This window comes from Lagopus leucura, unplaced genomic scaffold, assembly GCF_019238085.1.
Source record: "Lagopus leucura isolate 7727_CA_CO unplaced genomic scaffold, USGS_WTPT01 Super-Scaffold_100026, whole genome shotgun sequence".
Lineage (NCBI taxonomy): Eukaryota > Metazoa > Chordata > Aves > Galliformes > Phasianidae > Lagopus > Lagopus leucura.
Window position 1 is genome coordinate 1,164,545 of NW_024962277.1, and position 12,501 is coordinate 1,177,045.

The following is a 12,501-nucleotide window of genomic DNA, read 5'->3' on the forward strand; positions in this document are numbered from 1 at the left end:
AGCTACTCCAGCATACTTGAAAGAGCACGGGTTCTAACAGCATGTACCTCATGAAACATTTAAGGTTTTCTTCCACTGTCTCAAACATTTTGGATGTACATACACTTAACAATAAGTCTCTTCTGATTTTTTTTTTTTCTAAGAAACCATTGATATAGTAACATTGTCCTTAAGGAATCACATCAATTCCTTGAAATTCAACCAAACTATTTCATCTCCACATCAACACTTGTAAAGTGTCTGCACTATGCCTACCGATTCTCCATTCAAGGATTCAAAGATGAACAAAAATGAAATATTTGGGTGAAAACGGAGATGCGTGAGAACCCTGGTAAGCCTGTGACACATGCAAACAGATCTTTTTAATCTAAAATTTAGCTTTTTAAAATAATTTTTTTTTAAAGTCTTATCATATATTGGTAATAATTCACAAGGAAGATATAGAATACTTCCATCTCCAATTATGATAACACCAATAGAGAACAGACACATTGCAGGATAAAGAAGGAATTGTTGTAATGACAAAAAGATTAGAAGGCGATGTTGGCTTTTAGCCAGAGGGCTTGTTAAATCTGTAAAGAAGTTTCAAAATGCCCAAGACCATAGCAATTTATTTTTTCTTTAAATAATGAAAGATCTTGCCTTGTCCTGATAATAATCACAACAAAAGCAAAAGACTCTTGATATTTTTTCAGTGTTTAATGTTGGTTTTGACAGTAACTATCAGACACTCATTGCTATTAGCGGAGACGAAATCTGGGCTGCCTAAAGCATAAGCTTATCAGGAACGCTTCCACTCAGACCTCTGAGAGGCATAAGTTTATGGCAGATGACAGGCAATTAAAAGCAATGACACCTTATTATAAGGAGTAGAGATAATAATTGAAAAATACAAATATGCTTGGAGCTGGGGCAAACCGAGTTCAGTTGCCAAACAGCCAAAAGCCTTCATCAGCTAAGCTTGGTAACCTGCTGTTTCTGCTGTCCCAGAAAATGAATCTTGGTCATCCTTTCATAAAAAAGCTTTTGGAAAATCAAATGTTAATTTGTAAATGTGAAGAATTTGACTTGCTTTGTTGCCAGAGTTGAAGATGTTCTAGCACCATATTCAGATTCCATTCATATTTGTATGAGTTAAAGTTAATAACATACATCTCTTTGGCTTCAAGTATCTATAGACTCACTAGGAGCTTTATTTTTGAAAATAAAAAGATAAAATGACTGAAGATGACCAATTCCAACACCTGCTCCTCTGCCCATACCATCTTGAAAACACTAGAAGTAATACCAAAGCTACAAGGTTAATACTGGGTAGCTCACAACTCAGTAAAAACTTTGGGATTATTGCGATATATATTTTTTTGATTTTATTGTTATTTTCCAAGATACTTGTGCTGGTTTTGATAAAGAGACATGTCAGTTGATGGCTGTACTCCTATTGCATTACAATTAGCATATACGCTACAGTAAAATACGTAAAGTGCATTATAAAAGTCTTATTGATCTCCTTTACAACAGCAATAGAACTTTCTTCTATCAGTGATTTATCCCATCTTCCCAAATCCTAGCAAATAACTCAGAACTCACTGCTATGTGCTGAAATGACAACATGAAGAATAGCTCTGGTGTGTAAAAGCATCTAAGAATTATTACTTGGCCTTTGAAACCAAATGCCCTAATCATCTAGAGTTCAATCCATGATTCTCAGAAAGCCATAAAGCTTTTAAACATTCGTTCTATGCTTTAAAGAGTTACATCTCAGGAATTACCAGGGCAAGTCCTTGAATTCCCTGCACTGGTAGCATTTGCCTCCCAAAGTTCTAAAATTAACTTGGTTGCATTTTAATAGATTTTAGATCTGGACATTTTTAATGCACCAAAAAAGATAGCTTTGGATCGAGTATTATCTGTTTAATATGTAAAGACTATTAGTGTAATATGGGATAAGGAGAAGTCTCCCATGTCTGGCTGATCTGTAATCAGAACTAGATTACAGCTTTTAGGACTGGGAGGCAAAACTGGAAAGCGTGCATAAACATCTCCACTCTGCTATTGATTCTAAAACTCTCCCAGATTCTACAGACAGCCTTAGGAAATAGTTACCTTAAGATGCAGGGTGTTCTCTTGCCTTTACGACTCTAATTTCTCTCATAATGAGATCATAACCAGGTAGAACACAATGAGCATCAACACAAGTGACTACGATTTTAAGCAGATCTCTTCATACTTATGTACCTTTTTAAACTCAGCCCAACACTTAGTAGAAGCTTATCTGTGTAAGTAAAAACATATCTGTCATTTAAAAAATAATGGCTTTTAAATATTCCACATTCTACTGAGAGTTCAAAATAGCCTTACGTTGCAGATAGATCATTTCCTATTTGCAATGTTAAACAGCAATTCTATTTACTTGCTGTAAATGAAAAAACAATGAAAGTTTAGGTATGTTTACACCCCAGGATCATACAGAGACAGATGTGATTCCTAATCATATCCAATGGATCCAATGCAGCTGGCCCAGATGAACCCACTATGCTCAGTGGTGCAAAAAACAGTTTCTGCACGCTTCTCACACCCCCAAACTGGATAAGACAAGCAGACCTCCCTTCCCTCTCACATTGCCCTTTGGGGGCCGGCCCCCCCCCCCCCCAACATGAGGACCTGAATGTGTTCCACCAAATTTTAAAGAACAGTTTTGTGAGAAACCTTAGATGTGTCATTTGACAAAATGCACTGCTCTTCCTCAGAGAAGTAATCCACATTGCCCTTCTTGCTCACATTATGGGCCTCTGCTCTGGCAGAGATGAAAATACAGAAAGGCTTCATCATAAGATCAGAAACAGAGCAGCAGTATGACGAGTTAATTGCTTTGGTTCCCAAAACAATTATTAATTCTTAACAACAAAATCAGCTGGAGGCTTTCATTAAAAATGCTGCAGCTATTTGGTATCGTTTTCCTGCTGCCTGAAGGTCAGAAGGTACAGTCCAATCTACCAGATTCACAGGCTTCCCCACCACCTAGAAAATATTTTACCTTCATAGCGTACAACACAAACGGAATCCCTGCCCACTCACTCACCTCAATCCAGGTAACAGAAAGAGATTGCAGCTCAGGCAAGTGATCTTGGTGTAAAATATCCATCCCATTTTTCAACTGTTATGCATCTCGCTGTTCATTTGGTGCTCATTGAAAACACTTTCCTTTTTTAAAAAAGAAATCAAAAGATTTGAAACGTGCTACTTCGTGAAGTTCTGAGTATAAGAGAGAATATTTTACCTACTGCACCTCTCATTATAAAATACAGCCTATTCTCTGCTTTGGAAAACTTGCCTCCTTTTCCACATGGATTCATTCAAAAAGCAGTAAAATATCTAAAGATGAATTTGCCCCCCTTTTACTTTAATTAAGATGAATGAATTTTTCCTATTGTGGTATCTTCAGAGAGATAACAGATGTCTCCAACAGGTTAAAGAAACCTTCACAAAAATGAGAAGAAAAATGAAAGCCTTACTCTCCATCAGGATTCTAATTTTGTACTTCATCAGGACTTTTCCTCATTTTTGGAAATGTTATCACAAAGTCCTCCTTTCTGCATCTGTTTGGTACTACAGCATACGCTAATTTGGATTTATTACTGTTGCAGTAACCACTCAAACAGACCCTTGTGAGATAAAGGTTTGCTGATGCGCTTTGGTTTTGCACATATGATTCACTTCAGCATATGCAGACATATGGTTTGACAGTGCGATAATTTGGAAGCAGGGAAGATAGTAAACACCTGTTTTGCTTTGAGTAAAACCAGGACTCAGGAACTGGCACTAGAAACACTGCCCTGTTTATGATTTTTAAGTTAGACTATGCCTTTCTTTTTGAGATAACCTGTGGCTTCATAAATCATTGGTTATTTATTCAGCACAGATCCTATGAAGGTTTAAACAATGTGCTACACGCTGCATGAGAGCAGGATGTTCCTTCAGAATGTGTTCTGCAGGTCTGACAGATGAGCTGTAGACCTTTCAAACAGAATAATTCTACTGCTTGCACTGACTGCTGACCCTCTGAAGAGAAATACCTTGGGGAAAAAAACCTGCTTTCAATGGCTACTTGATCTCATCTAAGAAAACAAGAAAAAGAAGCAACAACTGAGGCTGAAGTAAGGCTGTAAAGTAAGTACATTAATCTGTACGTAGCTCACACTGGCATCCTGAATTCAGTGTAACACAAATTAGTGATAAAGAGCATAGGCTATCATTTAGGTTTTTTCCCCCCAGTAGGTATGAACTCCTCAAATTAAAGGCTACAATTTTCCATGTTGTAATATTTAATGAATACATTTAAAGTACCATTTCTCTAATAAAGGATGACTTTGGAAACCACAAGAATGAAAAAACAATTTACCGTAAGAATTATCCTGACATTTTAATATTTCACTTTGAAAATCATTTAGTTTTAACTATATGTTGCTATTTTTGCTAGCTGGAAAAATGATTTTGGTCTTCAGAATATTAATCATCTACTTACAGCACAGAAGCAATTAAAAAGCAGGAGGGTGAGCACTCCATAGGTTAGCCCACCTTCACCAGAAGCAGCAGTGATGTACAAAAATCCATGGTTCTGGCTCCATTAATGCTGTGAAAAGAACCACAGTGCTAATCAGACATGAAGATGGTCCCTCTCTACTGCATGGTATGATTCACCCCCAGACACAAAGGGAGTTAGATGACAACTGGACCTCAGTAAGTCTTTACTCTTATGGTCTGCCTTCCTTACTTCTGTTTTCTTGAGCTATTAAATCTCCAAACCAACCCAAATAAACAAAAAACCCAGAAGCCAAACGTAGAAAACCAACCCCAAGCAAAGCAATGTAACATTAACAACAGAATGCACTAGTGTGAGCAACTAACCCAGCTTACTTATGTTAGGCTTAAAGATGACAGTGCCTTTTTATCTCATTTTGGTATATACAAAAATCACCAGTGGTGATTTTACATAGTGGTAACAAAGCGTGCTGAAACCCATTGCTTTTTGCAGAACAGGAAAAAGAACAACAAAGATAAGGAAAGCATGCTCAAACTATTCAAGAACTCATCTTTAGAACTTTCTGAATTTTGAGATATGGCAAGTTCTCAAACCCTGACCAACAAAGCTGTCCTCCCTTCCTAGTTTACTGGGACAAAGTAACACCATCCACAGCTTTTAGGAGCAATCTATGCTTGCTGTCACATACCACTAGAACAAATTGCAAGGATAGTTATTATAAATTATTACAAATATCATCTTTTGAAACACTGGGGTAATGCACAGACACTGTGGCACCAAGTGCTCTGCCCTGCCTTTTTGAGGGCAGTAGGGGACAACAGGAAAAGTGCCAATTTCCTAACAGCTCAAAACCATTGACTGCTTATTTGCACCTGATATTAGAACAAGCAATTCAAGACAAAAGTGCAAATCTAAGTGCCTGAACACACTCCCTCCCCCTTACTGCAATACCAATAAAGGGGAGCTATCTGTATTCGGTGCTTACATAATCACCTCTCATTTCTTCAGTAGCTCCTCCCTCAGCTCTCTCTTCATTTAGGCCACAGATCTGCTTGTCACGGACATAGCATTTTCTGTATGGAGAACGCACAAGAACTCAGGACTATCTGGATGCTAAATCGAAACATCTTAAAGCTCCTCAGCACGTGGCTCAATTCCATTCTGCATGTGTCTCACTGAATCTTCCTTTAAACTGCCTGTGTGCAATGATCTCTTTTCAGAGACTACAGCAAAAAAACAGCAGCATGATGAATGAGAATCACACAGCTAAATCCCAAATCACAGCTCTATAAATGAGCTTGCAGCCTCTTCTATTTGCACAGCTAACCTTGTCTACACACTCTATTTCACATATTTTACTGTATTCTCCCTCAAATTGGATTTTTTACTTCATTTATGCATTGCTATTAACCTCCTTCTTGACAAAAGATTGCTGTTTCATTACCTTCTGCTATATGTCAGCTTTGCCTAGTAAACTTTCAGCCAGAGTCCAAAGGCTAGAAAGTGAACAAAAATTGCTGTAGTTCAGCAATGAAAAGACTAATTGCTTAATTTAGGGTTAAGCCTTGCATAAAATCATAGAATACAAGAAAAATGTGCCAGTCAATAGCAGAGCAATTTTTTTTAAACAACATTATTATACTAAAAAAAATGAAATAGACATACCATTCTTTATTAGTCTCATAGCACTTGCTTATGTAGCTAGCTGTTCTATTATATTTATCTCATTTTCACTCTGGACAGAAGCACATGCTAGCTGCATGAAAGATCATCAGCATCTCTCATGTTAATCTCTGTTCTTTCACACTGAGGGCAACAGAAAGGAACCAATAACTTTGGATCCCATCATTTGTTGCATCTAACCAGACTAATCAAATTATTCATCTAATTCATCTAATTCGAATTGAATCCCTTCAAGCTAAGCTTTCCACTTTTAAAAGCAGTCACAAAAACTACTTAGCATACAAAACTTCACCAGAATATGAATGCTATTGTACTTCCTTGAAAATCCTGCTTCCTCTCTGCAAAGAAGTCAATACATTATGTAAACAAATAGCTTGATATAAATATGATCTCCCCTGAAAAGTTCACATTTGCTCCTGTAAAATAGTATTGAGCAGTCAAAGCAAAAACATTTAACATTAATGTGATGCATTAGCAAAACTCCAAATACACCTCAGCAGAAGATATTCAGTTCAGAAGTTTATCTGCAAATATTTATCTAGAACAATTATTCTTTCAGATCCTCTGTAGATAATGGATCCCCAAACAGGTAATTGTCCTTAGGGCTCCTCAATCACATGACAGAAGTACTACAGTTGAATTAAGCAGAAATAAAACACATTAGGCTCAGGCCACAGAACAGATGCAGAGATCAGAGACGTAACATTTTGCCTTTTCTGAGGGAAATGAATCATGGCACCTGTAAGAAGGTCAGAATACATAACCCAACTTCAGCTTGCACGGAGAGCAATTTGTTCCATGACAGGTTTAGCCAGTGTTTGCATGCTAAAGCAATTGTTAAGTGCAATGTGTAAGAGATAATCATAATGAAATAGGTTAATGCCTTGCTTCTTTCCTACAGCCTCTAACACACTGGATTTTTAATCACACTACAAACACTCAGATACATTTGTAGCAGTTCAGAAAGAAAGTGGAAATCTATTATTGCCTCAAGTTAGAAACCTATTTTTTCCTTTTCTTTTTAAAAAGTGGAGCAATAGCTGGAGAAAAAAGTTTGTTCTTATCAATTTCACATCTACTGGTTAAAGTAGACAAAACTCAGATCAGTTGCTAGTGAAGTTACTACAAGACCAAGAAGGTATGTGTTTTAAATTCTTAGTTTATAAGAATGTGAAGATATGGAAAGGTAAATTCATGAATTTAGTTTCTTGTGGGGCCTCTAGAATGCAACTACTGGTGATCAGCCTGAAAGAGACCTGCAAAAAGCTCCTTGCCAATGACATTGTTCTTAACACATCCTGTTTTATAACTTTAAAGCGCTGTGCAACAGTAACCAATCTCCTCGACACTCTTGCAATATATGCTTATCCAAAGAGAGGTTAAGTAACTGACAGTGAGACAAAGCAGCTCTAACCTTTACTGTCACTGCCACAAACCCTAACCTAAGTAGAAGACATCAACAGTTTAAAGATGCGTATTTCCTGTTGATTGAGGTCTGGATCAGGCAGGTGAACTTCCTGAGAAGTCTGATCTAAACTGCATGCAGTGTCTCAATAGCAGACTCCTAGGCTTCTTAATTTAGCAACTCAATTCCTTTACCAAAGAAGCTTGAAGGGAAGGGTGTGGTTCCACCATGCTTCATCCAACGTGGGAGGCAGTTGGCTCGTTTCCCAAAGTTTCTTCTCCACCTCCCTGGCTCTGCAAGATGTGGGATTTTGTGGACACATTGATCTGGCAATCAAAGAGCACTTTTAATCATCTTCCAGAGGAACAATACTTCTAAAAACTTGTTCCATAGCCAAGAGGAGGGCAGGGATTGACAAAGATAAAAGAAAAAAAAAATGTTTCAAGAGTAATAGAAATACAGTGAAGAGATGACAGCTGTAACTGAAAATATGGAAAGTGACAGAGGAATGAAAATTGGGGCAGTTTTGGAGGTGCTTGTTCCAGGTTAAGTATGGACACATTTTGGGGACAGACACTGCAAGAGCCTCATATTTTACATGGTAGACAAATACATCTGGACAGATTGAAGGAAGTTCTGCCTATGGAATAATGGAGTACACAGTAAAATCTTTGTTTCCCAGTCCACTTGCTTACTATGTATACCCAAAAAGAGATGGAATGGATGGAGCAGATGCACCAGCTGGCAACAAACTTTGCCAACTTAGCCTCAGCATAAGGTTTTACTGAGACTGATGAAAAATCCCACACAAAACCAAACCTTCCTTTCTTCCCCTCACCTATCCCCCAATTTCTTCCTTTGCCTTCCCTTCCTGCCAATGCATTCCACTGGCACATGACTTCCACTCAGTTACCACCAGCAATAGCTCAGACCCCATCAGTGCTCTAAATCACCCTTCGCCCACAAGCTATGCAAGCCCAAGTCAGAGCAAGTCAGAAGGAAGATTACATAAAGCCAGGTATCTGTGCCAGGTATCCAGGAACCACATTTCTTACAAGGCTGGCATGTCTCAGCACCTTCTTGCTTCTACCCACAACTCAGCCTTAGTTAAAAGCAAACAGCAACAACAATAAATATTACTTAAATGGAGTTTCTTGCCTAGAAACTCTTGGACTCGCTAACTGTGAACGTAACTTTTATGTTTAATTCACACATACTTACCATTTGCAGGCACACTACTCCAACCAGCATAAACAGGTCAAATCAATCACAAGCTGGGGACTGTTAGTATGGTATAGGGGGGAAAAGAGACAACAAATTTGTCTTACTCCTTATTGAAAATTGCAAATATACGAAACCTCCTACTTTGTCCTCCTTCAGAAAAAAATAAGAAACAGTATTCAATCATTTTTATAAAGTTAGCACAGAAATAGCTTTTTTGTCTTTTTGATGGACAAAGGCATAAAACTGCTGATTACAAATCTGGTTTGTTAAAAATGAGATCTTCCAGAGGTTTCATTCCACCTCTACTTCGCCCAAGACATCCTTTTCTGTTTCAAAACAGAAGGTACACTTGTAAGTTTATTTATTTTTTTTTTTAAACAATCATGTTCATACTGCAAGCAGAGTAGAAAGTTAGTCAAAGATGATCTAGCTGAAAATACTACAGTTCAAACAAAAATTATCCCTGCTAGAGTTGAATCTCTAGGTATGAGACACTCCTTTCCTACCCAAATACATCTGCTCCAGGTACACCTGCAGCTTGTTTTGGTAATCTGATCTTTTCCCCCTTCAATGCACACACAAATGATTGTCAAATTTGATGGTTCAAAAGGAAGCACAAGTAACCAACAGAGCAGTCACTGTTTATTTTGCAGAGCCTATGTATTTGCCATCCCGCCTTCCAGCTAACAAGCAATCAGTGGTGCCTCCCAAGCATCTTGTCATTATAACACTTCTGAGCACAGGATTGCTCCTGTTTTTGCCATGCAAAGAAATTATCTTAAAGGATGGTTGCTATTTTTAGATGCAGCACTGGAAATTGAGCAAGTCATCTCTGAACCGTGAGCTCATATACCTTAATGGAGGTGAAGATGTCTGGGATTAGACTCTTTTCAGTGTACTGTCAATTAAAAAAGGTCATTTAAGGAGTTCCTAAACTGCCTCTCATTTACTTGAATTACAACCTTGAGAATAGATTATATAGTACTGCATACCCACAAAAAAAGCTGTTTGCTTCATTAGATCCACTGTTTATTTTTAATTAAAATACTTGACCTTTTCTTCCTCTGCCATTCCTAACTCCTAAGGTACATCCAGGAATTTTTTTCCTGCCAGTATTCCAGGGAGATTTGACAAGGTTTGAACACATAGGAACTCCAATACACAGCCAAAAGAAAAACAAACAAACAAACACCAACCCATTATGTTTCACATTTCCAATTGTTTTTCCCTTCAATATTTGAGATATGTATCAAAGCAAGCACCTCAAGTCTTTGTCCAAAGGTACTCCAAAGGGAGCAATGAGAATCTGAAGCCTTACATACTAGTCAGGAAGAAAAATAATTCTTTCCTTATTCTGGCTTCTCAAGGCTTATTGCTGAATATTCAGCTCCCTCTTTTGCCTCTGACAACTTGCCCCCACAATTTCTGCTCAGACCAACTATCTGCTTGAGTTACTTAAGACCAGTTACAACGCTCAAAATATAATTAAAATTCATGTTCTGTGGAAAGCCATCCACCAACTTGATGATTAAGTGTTTTTCATGTTTTCATAACTATAATCATAACCACTCCTAGCCCTGGAAAGGATAAATGTCACCAATAAGTCAAAAAGCACATAGCTTTGCTGTTTGTTCACTGCTGCAAGAACTAGAGTCCAGATACGGAATACCATAATTACCAGTGACCCAGACAAACCATTACTTCAGCTAACAGCAGATGCTGTAAGCAACTGAATACTCTCAACTGCAGTCTTTCAAATGTTATCAGTGCTTTAAGGACACAGAACACCTCTTTAGAATTTGGTGCACATTTATGACAACAGAAACATAAACATACCACGTTGCCTTTGATGTCACTGCCTGAATGTCTGTACTAGTGAAACTTATAAACAATTCAGAGCAAATGAGTTTAAGAACGAGGCATCTGCTTCCTCATTGGCCAGGGAAAAAGTTTCAAAGCATTGTAATTCCAGTTAGAACGGCAACTGCTATGTATCCATCAAAGCAGGTTCGAATGCTGAATACAAACACAGGCAGACATTCATTTAAATGCTACCTATAACATCAAAGGCTCTCCTGTAGTTTTCAGTGGCTACTGTTGTCACTAAAGCAAACGTATACAGAGTGCTAGTGCTTACTACCTGCAGTTACTTGGCCTACTGAGAACCATTTAATCAGCTTGTGTAAACTAATGTCAGATTCTCACAATTACTTTACCAAGCTAACAACCTGGCTGTTACACTTCATTGCACTAGAATGTACATAATTCCCCTTAAGCCTCTTGTCAGAGGGCAGACCAGCAGAAACTACAGAAATTGCAACATAACGAAAGAGGCATGAGCTGTCTCACAGGCTGTTCAGAACTACACCAGGGAGTTCTCCCCACACTCGGTCATTAATACTGGGCCTACAATTTACATTTTGGTTTGAATAGTGCCAGGCAAAAGAGCATTTTGAGAACGCAATGCAACAAAGCTCTAATACTTGAGAAAGCTGCACTTAAGCATTTATGATAGAGTTCCTCTCCAGAAGTAGATTCCTTGAAGAGATACTTTAGAAACAACTGAAGCAGGAAGCTGTTCTACTTATTTCACTCTGTTGCAATCAAACCAAAACAAGTGAGAAAACCTCTACATTCAAGAGTGTTCAGCTTGGTTAGATTTTCACTTCTCAGATTCTAACATCTGCTGTCAAGCATAACATCTTGGCTTTTACCCACACGTCTTGTCACAGCACCTTTGACTTTACGCATCACCCTACTGAAACATGAGCACGTTCACCACGAAGCAGCTTGCTTCACTTCAAATACTGCTTCTGTAGAGTTAGATAAATTTTGTATATTACAACAGCTGGAGAGTTTTAAGCTTAAGAGACTAACTGCACAAAGGTCTCAATGTGTGAAAAGTATTTAAAAATCGCTGACAGCCCAGGCAAGTCCTTGACATAAGGAGCATCCACAATTAGTATAATGTTACAGATACCCAAGTGGTAATTATCAATCAATTAATCTGAACCTGCTAATCAAATCCAAGTATGAAATCAAATTCAATTAGTGCCTGTTTACCTAATAATAATTCCAGGAAGACATTATTCTTTGCCTTAAAGTTTGTTTCCTTTTCCAGGAATATACAGTATATTATGGCTACCCTACTCAAACTTTGTCATTGCAAGTCAGTTTCTTACAGCACAACCCATCTGACTGACTTATGGTTTCCCAAGTTCCATCTCAGCTACTCATATTGTGCAAAGTCCACAAAGTATTACCTGTTGTAGTTCATCCTAATCTCTACTCACTTTTTAAACAGCTCAGACGAACCTCCAGTTCACCCACTTCAGCTTAGAGTTTTTAGTCACCTCTACATTATTATGTCTATTTTATTTCAAACTACAACATTTGATCTATTAAGAAAACTTTCAGACACACAAGGCTCTGGCAATGCTGCAGAAGACAGCAAACTGGCTCTAGCAAAGGAACAAGCAGCTCCCCGAGTTCTGCAGCACAGCAACAGCAAAAGTTCAGCAAGCGTCCTCAGTGAAAGTACTGTGGAGTACTGCTAGGCATCCATAGCAAAACCCAAAAACCTTGACGTTACTAAACAGAATACCTGCAAGCTGTGGTAACAAAAGACTAACATGCATGTATGCAAGAC